At 41.9% G+C, this 11,950-nt stretch overlaps 1 long non-coding RNA gene across 1 annotated transcript; it reads right to left on the bottom strand.

Annotated features, from left to right (window-relative positions):
* Nucleotides 1-249: 249 nt before the first annotated feature.
* Nucleotides 250-11,680, bottom strand: LOC118023366. The gene is made up of 3 exons (XR_004682783.1): nucleotides 11,625-11,680; nucleotides 9,755-9,807; nucleotides 250-301 (listed from the first exon to the last, which is right to left on the bottom strand). It is a non-coding gene; the product is annotated as an uncharacterized LOC118023366 (long non-coding RNA).
* Nucleotides 11,681-11,950: the final 270 nt, after the last annotated feature.

Raw genomic sequence — 11,950 nt, 5'->3', positions numbered from 1 at the left:
GAGAGGTGCCAACACGCCAATTATACACTTATCTTATTTGTATAATCATAATGGCTTCCTTTTATTGGCTGCTTACTGTATATGGTCACTATTATTTCTATCATTATCCCTATTACTTTGAAAAGTGTCACCATCAAGTCAGATCCCAAGTCTGATGCTCAGTGACGTTGAGCAAGTTACTTACCCTCTCAATTCCTGTTTCCTCTACCGTTTCGAGTGAGGATAGAGGTGCCACCTCTCTTGCAGCTTGTAAAGGGATGAGAAATGACAGATGTATAGCTCAAGTTGTTATAAAGAGCATCTGGAACAGAAGAAGGGTTAAGAATCATGATTCTAGGGTGGCAACCCAGCCAGGACATGGAACATTCTTTCCTGAGAGGAAGAGAGAAGCTGGTGAAGGAGAAAAAGGCCATGAAGTCATTCTGGCCCTTTGAAGCAGGGCCTGACCTTATTCCTGGTCTGCAGGGAAGCTGTGTATGGAGCCTGAGCCCGTCAGGCCCACATTGTCAGAAACCATGGAGCAACCAGAAGCCCCTCCCCAAATGGCCTGTCAATCCCGACTTCTGTCCCAGGACCTCCATGAATCCCGTTTCTCATGAATCCATGCTTGGAGACCTGGGAATGGTTCCATCCAAGCGTAAGAGGCAGGCAGCATGCTCGGAATATTGACACAGCAGTTGTTTAATTATATCTTTACTGAAAAAATATAGCTAAGAGGTGGGGCCTTCCCCAAAAGCCTTGGCTGAGCAGCCAACAACCCAGGCCTCTGAGCTCCTGCCATCCTCTGGTACCAACACTGGAGTGAATACCGTCCCTCGTGCCATGATGTCACTCCCAAAGGCGCTGCACTGTCATTTGAAAACACAGCCCAGATCTCGAAACCAGACACCTTCTTGGGAGAAACTCGGCAGGTAGGAATTCTGGATGTGACGCAAGCCAAGCCTAGATGAAGTGGTCTCCTGGGTGGGGAGGTGTGGGTGTAGCAGGAATAGGGATGACAGTGCTAGATGAATCCCAGGAGAAGGGGAACTCACATTCCTGTCCTCCAAGTCACCCACAACCTGGCCCCAGATCTCTCCCAAGAGGGCCCATCTCCGTAGTCACTCTGACTTTCAGAATCTGGGATTGTAGATGAGACGGCCATACGAGGCATGTCAAGGCACAGGCAGGAAACCAGCAGACAACACCATCAGGTCTTTATTTGATATAAGCCTCCAAAGCTTCCATCACCTCCCCCCTCAAAGCCAGGGCGAAGCTTGCTTCTCAATTCCTGCTCTTTTTAATGATAATATTTAGGAAGCATTTAAAATGTATTAGGCCTGTATTGTCTAATATGGTAGCTACCAGCCACCCAGGATTATTCATTCAGTACTTAAAATGTGACTGGTTGAATTAAGGTAGGTTATAAGTATTAAATACACATCTGTTTCTGAATACTTTGTTTTAAAAACTGGAAAATACCTTATTAGTAAATTTTAAACTGATTGTTAGAATGCAATACTTTTATAAAGTTAAATAGAATGTTATTAAACTTAATTTCTTCTTTATTTTACATTTTTTAAATGTGGCTACTAGAAAATTTTATACTACAACCGTGGCTTGCAGATTTCCCTCAGGAACAATGACGGTTGGGTTCTAGAAACCTTTTAGAAAACCATTTTATGATTGGGGATCTTCCCTCTACCAGCTTCCACCCTGCTCCCTCCAAAAGGCAGATCTGAATTATCTGTACTGATTGGCCCCCTGGTTCTTTGGCTCCTGGATGGGTTCACCGTTGAGGAAGGGATGTCAACTCCCCTGGTTCCCTGCCCAGGTAATACAAGCTGGCTGTGTCTCTCTGCTGAAGGGGCCTGGCTGGTGGCCCTCCCCACTGAGTTCTCTGTCTCCAAGTCTTGATAACTACTCCCACCATGGCACCTAAGGCTTCCCATTGCAATTCTCCAGGCTGCTACACTATCCTTTGTGATTTCTCTACACCCTGCCCACATCTTTGTAAACAATCCCCTTACTAAACCCTCCCAGATTATCCCATTTGAATGTGCCATGTGTTTCCTCCCTGGCTCATACAAGATTCTTTTGCTCCAAGAAACCAAATACCATGGAATACATTGTCCCACAGGAAAACTCATTCCAAGGAGCAAGTCAGATTGCCAGGAACTTACCCACTCCCAAGGTTGCCCCAGCAGGAGGAAGGCTCTCACCCTCCTGTGCTGAGTAGATGGGGGTGAACTGCCTCAAACTCCCAGTCCCAAGGTTCCAACAGTTCTGTAGGACCAGATGGGAAGGCCCCAAAATGTCCAGCACAAAAACCAGATATCACGCATGGTCAAGGGAAGTGGCTGGATCCCTTCAGTGATCATATTCATATCAGGACTGAGCTCTACTAAGTGTTTAAAAGTCAGGGTTGGCTTGAGCAATATGCATGCCTATGTGCATAAAAATGATAATGCATTCATCGTGTATTTATTGAGTGACTCTTAGGCACCAGGCATTATACCTAGAGGACATTACATCCATATCTCTTTAATCCTCAAGACAATCAAGAAATATTTATACATTTCATTGTTGATATATATACATTTTTTGATATGCAGTATACATATATAAAATATCAAATAGTCAGAGATTAAAATTTGAACTTAAAGGTACAATTGGGACACAGCTCAACTCCCTCCACAAACTGAGATCCAGAGAAGTTAAGTGGCTTACTTGTGAAGGTGTATTGGAATGCCCTGGTGGAAACCAGTGGCTCCCATGCCAAATTCTCCAGATCTCTATCTGACTGAGGAGCTATCCCTCTTCAAGGCCTAAGCCATTTGATATTTTCTAGTGGAGAATTAAACACAGCTGCAAGAGCGCTAACAGATATATGTATGTCCCTGAAGAAATGGTCCTCCTGTTCAAGAAATGAACTCATCCCATTCACAAATAAAACAACTATGTTATAAAAGGAACAGAAGCCAGGGGACTCTGTCGTGCCCACTATGGGAAGAGTCACACTGACAAAGGTACATTTGAGAGTCGCTGTCACAAAGAATGCCATTTCTGGCAGGCTGGAGAGACTGGACCAAGATGGCCAGGGGACAGCAGACACATTTATGAAGGAGAAAATGAGCAAAGCAGATGTGCTGTCACATTCAGTCTAATTTCAGCTGAGTCTGTAGGGTGAGCATAGTTTCATTGGCCTCAAATGGCTCAGAGGGATGTCACAGACCTTCAGGAGGCTGTGGGATGTGCGCCTGTGAGGGACACACTGCGGAATCTGGCCATAGTCTCTTCCTTCAGACTCTGTGGTCCATTGCAGATCCCCTGTCAACTTTCAGTTGACCTGAGGGGATTCCTCTTGCCCCCAAGCCTGATCCCCTATCTCTTTCAGGAATGGCTGGTAAGCTCTCTGCAAGGGAGAAACCACCCTTTTTTTTTTTTTTAAAGATTTTATTTGTTTATTTGAGAGAGAGAAAGAGAGAGAGAGAGAGAGTATGAGGGGGGGAGGGCCAGAGGGAGAAGCAGACTCCCCGCTGAGCAGGGAGCCGGATGCGGGACTCGATCCCGGGACTCCAGGATCATGACCTGAGCTGAAGGCAGTCGCTCAACCAACTGAGCCACCCAGGCGCCCCAGAAGCCACCCTTTTGTCCTGTCTCCTCACCCCACCTCACCTAGCACCAAACACTGGTCAACACCGTGTTCTCCCGAGCTCTGGTACTCTGAGCATGCCAGAAAGAACGAAGCTCTGAAATGCCATCCCTCTTGGGCTCTCTTGCCCTGGTCTCAGTGTTTGTGCAGTTTGGGCAGCGCCAGAACACTTGTGAATCCTGTTAGTGCTCCCTGGAGGCTCCCGCGCTTGAGCCAAATAGTGACTCATGGATGATCAGTTTCATGGTGCTAAACCCGAATCCCATGACAGCATCATACTCATCGGCTTTGACATTCTCTTTTGTAACTGAATCTTTGACAGAATTAGGTTTCTCTTACAGCCACTCTCTGGAGCAATATTGGCTGCACTGGGTAATTCACCTACGAAGGCCATTAATTTATCATCTGGGCATTGTATTGAAACCGAGAGACAAAACAGCATGATGGAGCATGGCCTGCTGTAGTTAGAGATCCTAGGAAAGTCTGATTGCATATTCATTTATTTTTATCAGATTAGATTCCTCTTATAAGCAGGAAATTGCCTGAATGCTTCCCACCACCCCCTCACAGGTGTTACATATGTTTGTATTTATTTTACATTTATAAGAAAAAATTAAATTAGCATTTCAGGAGGAAATTTACACTGAGTTTTGTGGCTCATTCTACAATTTTTTAGTTTCAAGTTCAATGCTAGCCCAATAATATTGACATAAAGAAAAGACCTATAATAAAATTATAATTGCTTAGTATTTAGCACTCAGTATTTAAAAGTCCCTGTTCTAAGTACTGCAACCTAGTATCTTGATTAATCCTAACAATAATTTTATAAAAGAGGACTCCTATTATGCCATTTTATTAATAAGGAAACTGGAACTTTAAGAGGAGGGGTAAGTGTTCAAATTCACGTGGCTGATTGTGGCTAAGTCGGGATTCAGGTCAGGTCTCTGACGTCAGAACCCTGTTCTTAACCTCTAAACAAAATCGTAGGAGAAGGAAACGAGATTTGATTTAAATATCCCATATTTTTGGCTTATGTTTTTTTCCCCATTTTTCATCTTTCTGCAATATTTGGAAGGCAGAGGAGTACAACTGACGTCTCAAAGCAATTTACCACTTGCTTGAGTCAGATGCAGTTGACCTCAAAAGAATGGGGCAAGTTTTTATTTGAAGCTTTATTTGTTAAATCTTAGTTTATCTCTGAAGAGAAAGATTATGATACCAAAAAGAAAAAAAAAAAAGGAAAGATAACACCTAATATTCAGACCAACAAAAGCAATGTTGAAATCTCTGGAATTACATAAGGGCTTTCCACATGAGTTATTTATTTATGCTACAGAAAGGTGGGGATGGTAGTGGTGTGTGTGTGAGAGAGAGAGAGAGAAAGAGAAAGAAAGAAAAAAGAAAAGAAAGAAAGAAAGAAAAGAAAAAAAAAAAAGAAAGAGAGGGAGAGAGAGACCAAGAGAATGAGAGGAAGCTGAAGAGAGAGAAACTGAGAGACAGGAGTTTCATTGTTTGTATTTTTGAGATTTGAGTCTATAGAACCAGACTTCCTGTTCCAGGCAAGTTCACAGTGAGATAAATGAAAGCTAGTGTTTAAATGATGGGGGTGGGGCGCCTGGGTGGCTCAGTTGGTTAAGCGACTGCCTTCGGCTCAGGTCATGATCCTAGAGTCCCAGGATCCAGTCCCACATCGGGCTCCCTGCTCGGCAGGGAGTCTGCTTCTCCCTCTGACTCTCCTCCCTCTCATGCTCTCTGTCTCTCATTCTCTCTCTCTCAAATAAATAAATAAAATCTTTTAAAAAAATAAAAAATAAAATAAATGATGGGTGTGTGTGTGTGTGTTTGCACGTTTTAGGGACAGAGTCAGGATTAAGTGGAATATCATTCCTTTATGAGAAGGTTACTCTGAATCTCTCAAATTCCTTCTAGTTTAAAATTTTCAGAAAGATTGTAAGTCTTCCCGTGCCAAGTGGAAAATGAACCTGTTCATGCATTTGTCCATTAATGTAAAAGTTCATTCATTTATTCTTCCATTAAATACTCATATTATTCACATTTGAGAGAGTGTGGGGGTGCCTGGGTGGCTCAGTCAATTAAGCGTCTGCCTTTGGCTCAGTTCATGTTCCCAGGGTCCTGGGATAGAGCTCCACATCAGGCTCCCTGCTCAGTGGGAAGCCTACTTCTCCCTCTCCCTCTGCCTGACACTCCCCCTGCTTGTGCTCTCTATCTGTCAAATAAATAAATAAACTCTTTAAAAAAAAGAAAGAGTTTGAAATTACATACCACTTAAGTTGTAATATAGTATATACATGTATTTTCCCAATTTTGTAGGGAAAAATAGCAATATAATGCAATATAATATTCTATAGTATGTTACATATCATATCATATTATATACCTTGCCAACTATACATACGTAGTATTTATTTTCATCTTACACACAAATATTAATAGTGTAATTATAGATGATTTTAATTTTGTTTTTGCATTTTTTGGTTCTTCCAAATTTTCTATAATAAATATATACTACTTATTTGCTTAGAAAACAGAACAACTTTTTTTAAGGGCACAACCTATAAGTAAATCGTCCTAGTTCCTCATTTCCCAAATGGAAAGCCCAGTTGCCAAATCTGATAGTGTCCACGATGCTGAAGTTCAGCCTAGGTGAACCTGTTCAAAACACCTTCCTCCTCAAAATTCTGTATCTCCTCTTAGCAAATACTTTCAGAACAAGTGGAGGAATGGACTCTGAGCTCCCCTACACACACACACACACACGTGTGCGCACGCACTCACACCAGAGCACGCAGAACGTATCGTCCTGAGGGGCTCAGTTTGACAGTTACGACTTCCCCAATGCCTGCTGTGGACATGTGGCCTCTAAGAACTAGAGTGGCCTGTTCTGTCCACGCCCACCCATGCACCCATCACCCACTTCCCCTAAATGAAAAATGCAGCAGAGCCAAGGCTGCCTTGCTAAAACACTGAGGATACAGCAGACTAACTCAGTGCAATCTAGTGCATACAACCCTCCCACCGAAAAAGAAACTGCTTGGAATCCTAAACCGCAAGGCAATTGGTGTTTGTTTCTAGAGGACTGGGGCCATCAGAGAGAGCTGGAATGAAAGAAAGGGTGAAGAGGTTATTACTCACGGGGCAGAGTATTTTCTAGAGATGCACACTGGACAAAAATCTCTCCAGGTGGTCATGGATGTCACAGAAGCAGGGCTGACTCTTTGGGTTGAGTCCACTGGCTTGTGCCCAGAATGTGCCAAGACACCTGTCATCCTAAGTGCCAGGCAGCATTAAGACCCAGGTGCCAGCCCTTTGGACTAGCAGGGTGTCCCTCAGCTGCACTACTAGGTTGGTTCCTCTTGTTAAAATAGTTGGGAAATTTAAGAATCTTTTAATAGGCTTTCAATATGTTGCAAGCATCAAAAGAAGCACGTGTCCACTAAGGCCCCTAGTGTGAGCCTGGGTCCAAGGGATATGCAACTGTAAGAATGATCTTGGCCTCTCCAAGAGCTTAGCAGAAGTAAGACTAAAAAACACAAAATAATCCAAAAACACCATAAGAGAGTGTACATATATATATGTAATGAGTGTAAATTTGGCCCCACAACCTTCGAGAATAAGAGATGTACCGCTTTCTTATTTGTCCAGAGCAAGTAAATCTGGTTCCAGGTTTCTACCTATGTGACTAGCAGAACATGTGATGTCTGTACTTGCCAGCTTCCTTCTCCCCTCCATCACACTAGAGAAGAATCCCTCATTATCCTGGCCCCTAGTCTATGGGCGACTGGGTTCTCTCACTTCTTCTGCTTGTAATCCTGCTGCTGAGCAGTCCCACCATTATCATGAGTTAGTCCTAAGCACACACTGGATAGGCAAAAGAAGAAAAAAAAATACAACAGTTTTCAAGATGTAGACTTCAGCCCCAGATTGGGCAATGAAGATTCTCCCTTCCCCTTTCAGGGCTTCAGTATTGGAGATCAATCCCCAGGCAGCCATTAGACATCCCCTCAGAGGCCCTGGCCCCTCCAGGGCTATGTGGGCTGGGGATAGGTCACCCAAAGTGAAACAAAGAAAAAAATATCTCAACGGATTGTCCCCAGATATTTATGAATATGCGGTAACAGGATGACAGTACCTTGCAAAGCACAAGGTCTTACTTAAGAAGACAAATTATTTCCCTACACAATGCTAGACTGAACTGAATAGAATTAGTCATAGCTTTTCCCAAAGTCACTCTAAACTACCCTAGTTATATCACATGCTTGGCTGGAAAGCCCAGGCTGGCCTGGACTACACACCAGAAAGTGCTTTGAACCTCCCCCTGGCTAATGGAACATGGCTCTGGGTCACCAAGACCTTGTTGAAGGCCAGAGTACACATCTTCAGGTTGTAGCTATTCTCTCTCTCTCTCTCTTTACTGCAATAATCTTTCTTCATTGGACCTTTCTACTAAAGAGAGCAATGGAGTAACATCATGCTTCCAGGCCAAAATTTCCTCCAACGCTTTACTCTCTGTGATTCTTTTCTTCCAAGTCCTTGGTTTCTTGTATTTCTTTATCCAAGGCTTGATCTATCTGGCAGATCTTCTGTGTACATCCTCTTGGGAGATAGGGCGGTGGTGGTGAATCAAGCTTCAGACAGACCTGGAACTGAAAGTAAATTCCAGTTCCAATTCTTACTAGCAATGAGACAGTGGACAATTTCTTAACCTCTCAGGTGCCATTTTCTGAGTTATGCAATGCTAATTCTTTCTTCTGAGCGTGGTTATTAAGTGTTGAATGAGGCACTGGGTGAAATCTTCACACCATTTCCCCTCCCTAATCGGGCAAAGGGATGTTCTAGGAAATGCTCCCTCGTGTTTGAGTACATGGGTATGACCAGGGAATTCACTGCATCTTACTCATTCTTATTATAAACTGTTGGGGCAGAGAAAAGGCTATACTGGGGGGAACTGTTGAACTTTCCTCTCTCCCCCTCTAACTTACTCTCAGGCAAGCTCAGCCTTTTTTAAATATAGTTTTATGATGATGCTTTGCTAGTTACTTCATATTCTTAGGTTTCAAGATTCAATCTTTAGGAAGTTACTACCACTTGCAAGAAAGGGTTTGGCAATGTGGGCAGTAAGTGGTTAGTTTTCCTGAAATACATGGTGGTCAGCCAATGTAGGGCTCTTCCCCACAGATGAGACAACTCAAAAACTCCTACCTCTGGGCAAAGAGAGAAGTCTTTAAGGGATATTATACCATTGGTTAATTCCATTCAGTTCAGTGTAGTGTTATGTAGGGAAATCATTTGTCTCCTATCGCTGGGCAGAGGTAAGTCTTCAAGAGTATCATATTCTTCCTCTGTCCCTTTGAGAGGAGAATAAGTAGAGGACTTCTGCAAAGCAGGGGATGATGACCTCAGTTACTGGGTCTGAATCACAGAGATGCTACACAGGTGTCTGGTCCTCAAAGCCTTTGCACCTCCTCCCATTGAAGGTGGCATCTGTATCCCCATCTTTCCTTTATGGGCTGCCATGTGACTTGCCCCAACTGAGAGAATGTTGTGGAATTCATATTGTATGAAATCTGGAGCCTTGGTATAAAGAGACATTGTGGCTTCTGCTCTTGCCATTTTGGAATGGTACCTTTCAGGCTGCCATGCCAGGAAGCTGGCCTAGCCTCCAGGAGGATGAGAGACCACATATTGGAGGACCCAGGGACCCAGGCCAAGAGCCAGTATCACCCGCCAGTCATGTGAGTGAGTCCACGTTGGACCCTCTGGCCCAGCTGACCCCTATATGAATGTAGCTGCTCAAGTGACCTCGCACAAAACCATCAAAGGAACTGCTTTGCCAACCACAGTAGCTTGAAAAATAATATCTTATTACCATCTTAAACCACCAAGTTTGGGGGTGGTTTGTGCACAGGAAAGGCTAACAGAAAATGTCCAAGAGGAGTATTTTCCATAAGAGTATAATTCTTCAACCTCGATCCCCATGTATTAAGAATAAAGGCAAAGCAAGTCTCAGGCATAAGTAGATGCGGCTTCTACCCACAGAATGGGATTTGGAGTCAGAAATAAAACTTGCCCCTAATTAATATGACTAACCTGGCCTCATACCTTGGTCACTCTCAAATCTTGGAAGTTCAGCATTGTGTTTCTCCAGAAAGTTCCTGTTGAAATGCAGCAGGATGGGAAGGTAACATATTAATTTATTACAGATAATCTAGACCTCAGTTAAAATAGCTTTGCATTTAAGTAACAAATTTTTGAGCACAAGGTTAACAAAAGATTAAGGACATAAAGATTAAAATAACAACAACAACAATAATTACATTCCCATGACAACAGTAGTGTGCAGTCTATTAGGGAAGAGATACGTAGGCTATTTCTACCTTTGTCAGGGAACTAGGAAAGCAATGGAAACCTGCAGAAAAAGAAACTATTTGTGACTGGGAAAACTCAGAATGATTCATAGAAAAAGTGACATTTGATCAGGGGTGTTTAAGGACAGGTAAGATTTAGAAGGACAGAGATAACCCATATAGGGTACCTATCCAAAGAAAACAAAATCTGGATCTCAAAGAGATGTCTGCACCCCTGTATCTATTGCAGCCTTATTCGAAAGAGCCAAGATATGGAAACAGATCTAAGTGTCCATCAGTGGATGAATGGATAAAAAATATATGGTATACATATATAATGGTATATTATTCAGCCATGAGAAATGAGGATACCCTGTCATTTGCAACATGGATGGACCCTGAGGCCATTATGCTAAGTGAAATAAGTCAACCAGAGAAAGACAAATACTGTGTGCTAGCACTTATATGTGGAATCTAAAAAAGCTGAACTAATGGAAACAGAGAGGAGAGTAGTGATTGCCAAGTGCAAGGCAGGGGAAGGAGCAGATGTTGGTCAAAGCACGCAAACTTCCAGTCATAAGATGATTAAGTTCTGGGATCCAACGTACAGCACATTGACTAGAGTTAATTAATAATACTGCATTGTATTCTTGAAAGTTGCTAAGAGAGGAGATTTTGAATATTCTCACCACAGAAAAGAAATGGTAATTAACAGGTAATGGAGGTGTTTGCTAACGCTATGGTGATAAACATTTCACGGTATACTGAGCACATCAAATCAACATGTTGTATGCTTTAAATGTACACAATGTTATAGGTCAATTATATCTCAATAAAGCAAGAAAAAAAGAGATAACCCATGTAGTTTATACAATTAAATACATAAATTAATCATACATGTAACATATATGCAATCAAAAATCATAAAATCATATCATAATCATATAAATATAAATATATATGCAATTGTTATAATTATAACTTATATATAATTATATATTGTATACATTAATAACATATAAAATATATTATGTACAAATATGTAATATACTATATATACACATATGATACATATATGTATCATGTATGTTTATGTAATTATATGCATATACTGTATATAATAGTGTGTGCATATAATTAATAGTGTATAATAATAATGTGTGTCTATAATTAAGTGTATATAATTACATATATAATATATACATATATTGTATATATTACTATTACATCTCATACATATATGTAATATATTACATATACATGTTATACACATGTATAATTATTATATATAATGTGTGTGTGTACAATAGATATAATTATATGCATATGCTGTGTCAAATAATTGTGTGTGTGTGTGTGTTTGTGTGCACTTACACATAGCAATGACCAGAGATAAGGAGTCTTAGACAATTTTATGGACAGGGAGAGACCTCAGCGTGTAGTTTGTCTCTAAGGAGTCAAGCCCAACTGCAGAGCCCAGAGGGTGGCCCAAGCTTCTAGACGGCATCAAGAGAACCTTAAGGGAAGGAATGAGCTCAGCAGAAGCAAGTGGCAAGTGAAGGAGGGTTACATAGAAGCCCCACATTCAGCAGGAGCCTCATTTAGGGCAAGTGCTCAATAAATACCTGTGTAACTGAGTTTCATGGAGGATGCAGGAGCTCCTCCAACCGGCACATGGAGCTCCGTCGTCCACTATCAGACCCTCAGCCCTTGAACTGTTTCACTGCTCCTTGTTTTCCCTGCTTCTCACACTCCTGAGGTCTTCTGCTATTTGTGCATCCTGGCTTATATGACATTGTCATCTCGTCCTCTACACCAGCTCAATACAGCGTTAAAGAATCAGCTTGTCTGGTTTCCTCTAATTCAGGATACTGTGTAAATGAATAAATACACACACACACATACACACACAAAATATGTAGTTGGCAAAATTAGAGTGGCCATTTTTTAT

The sequence above is a fragment of the Mirounga leonina genome, unplaced genomic scaffold, assembly GCF_011800145.1.
Source record: "Mirounga leonina isolate KUSES-001 unplaced genomic scaffold, KU_Mleo_1.0 Mir_179, whole genome shotgun sequence".
Taxonomy (NCBI): domain Eukaryota; kingdom Metazoa; phylum Chordata; class Mammalia; order Carnivora; family Phocidae; genus Mirounga; species Mirounga leonina.
Note: the sequence above shows the minus strand (reverse complement) of the source record. Positions and strands in the feature narration are given on the sequence as shown.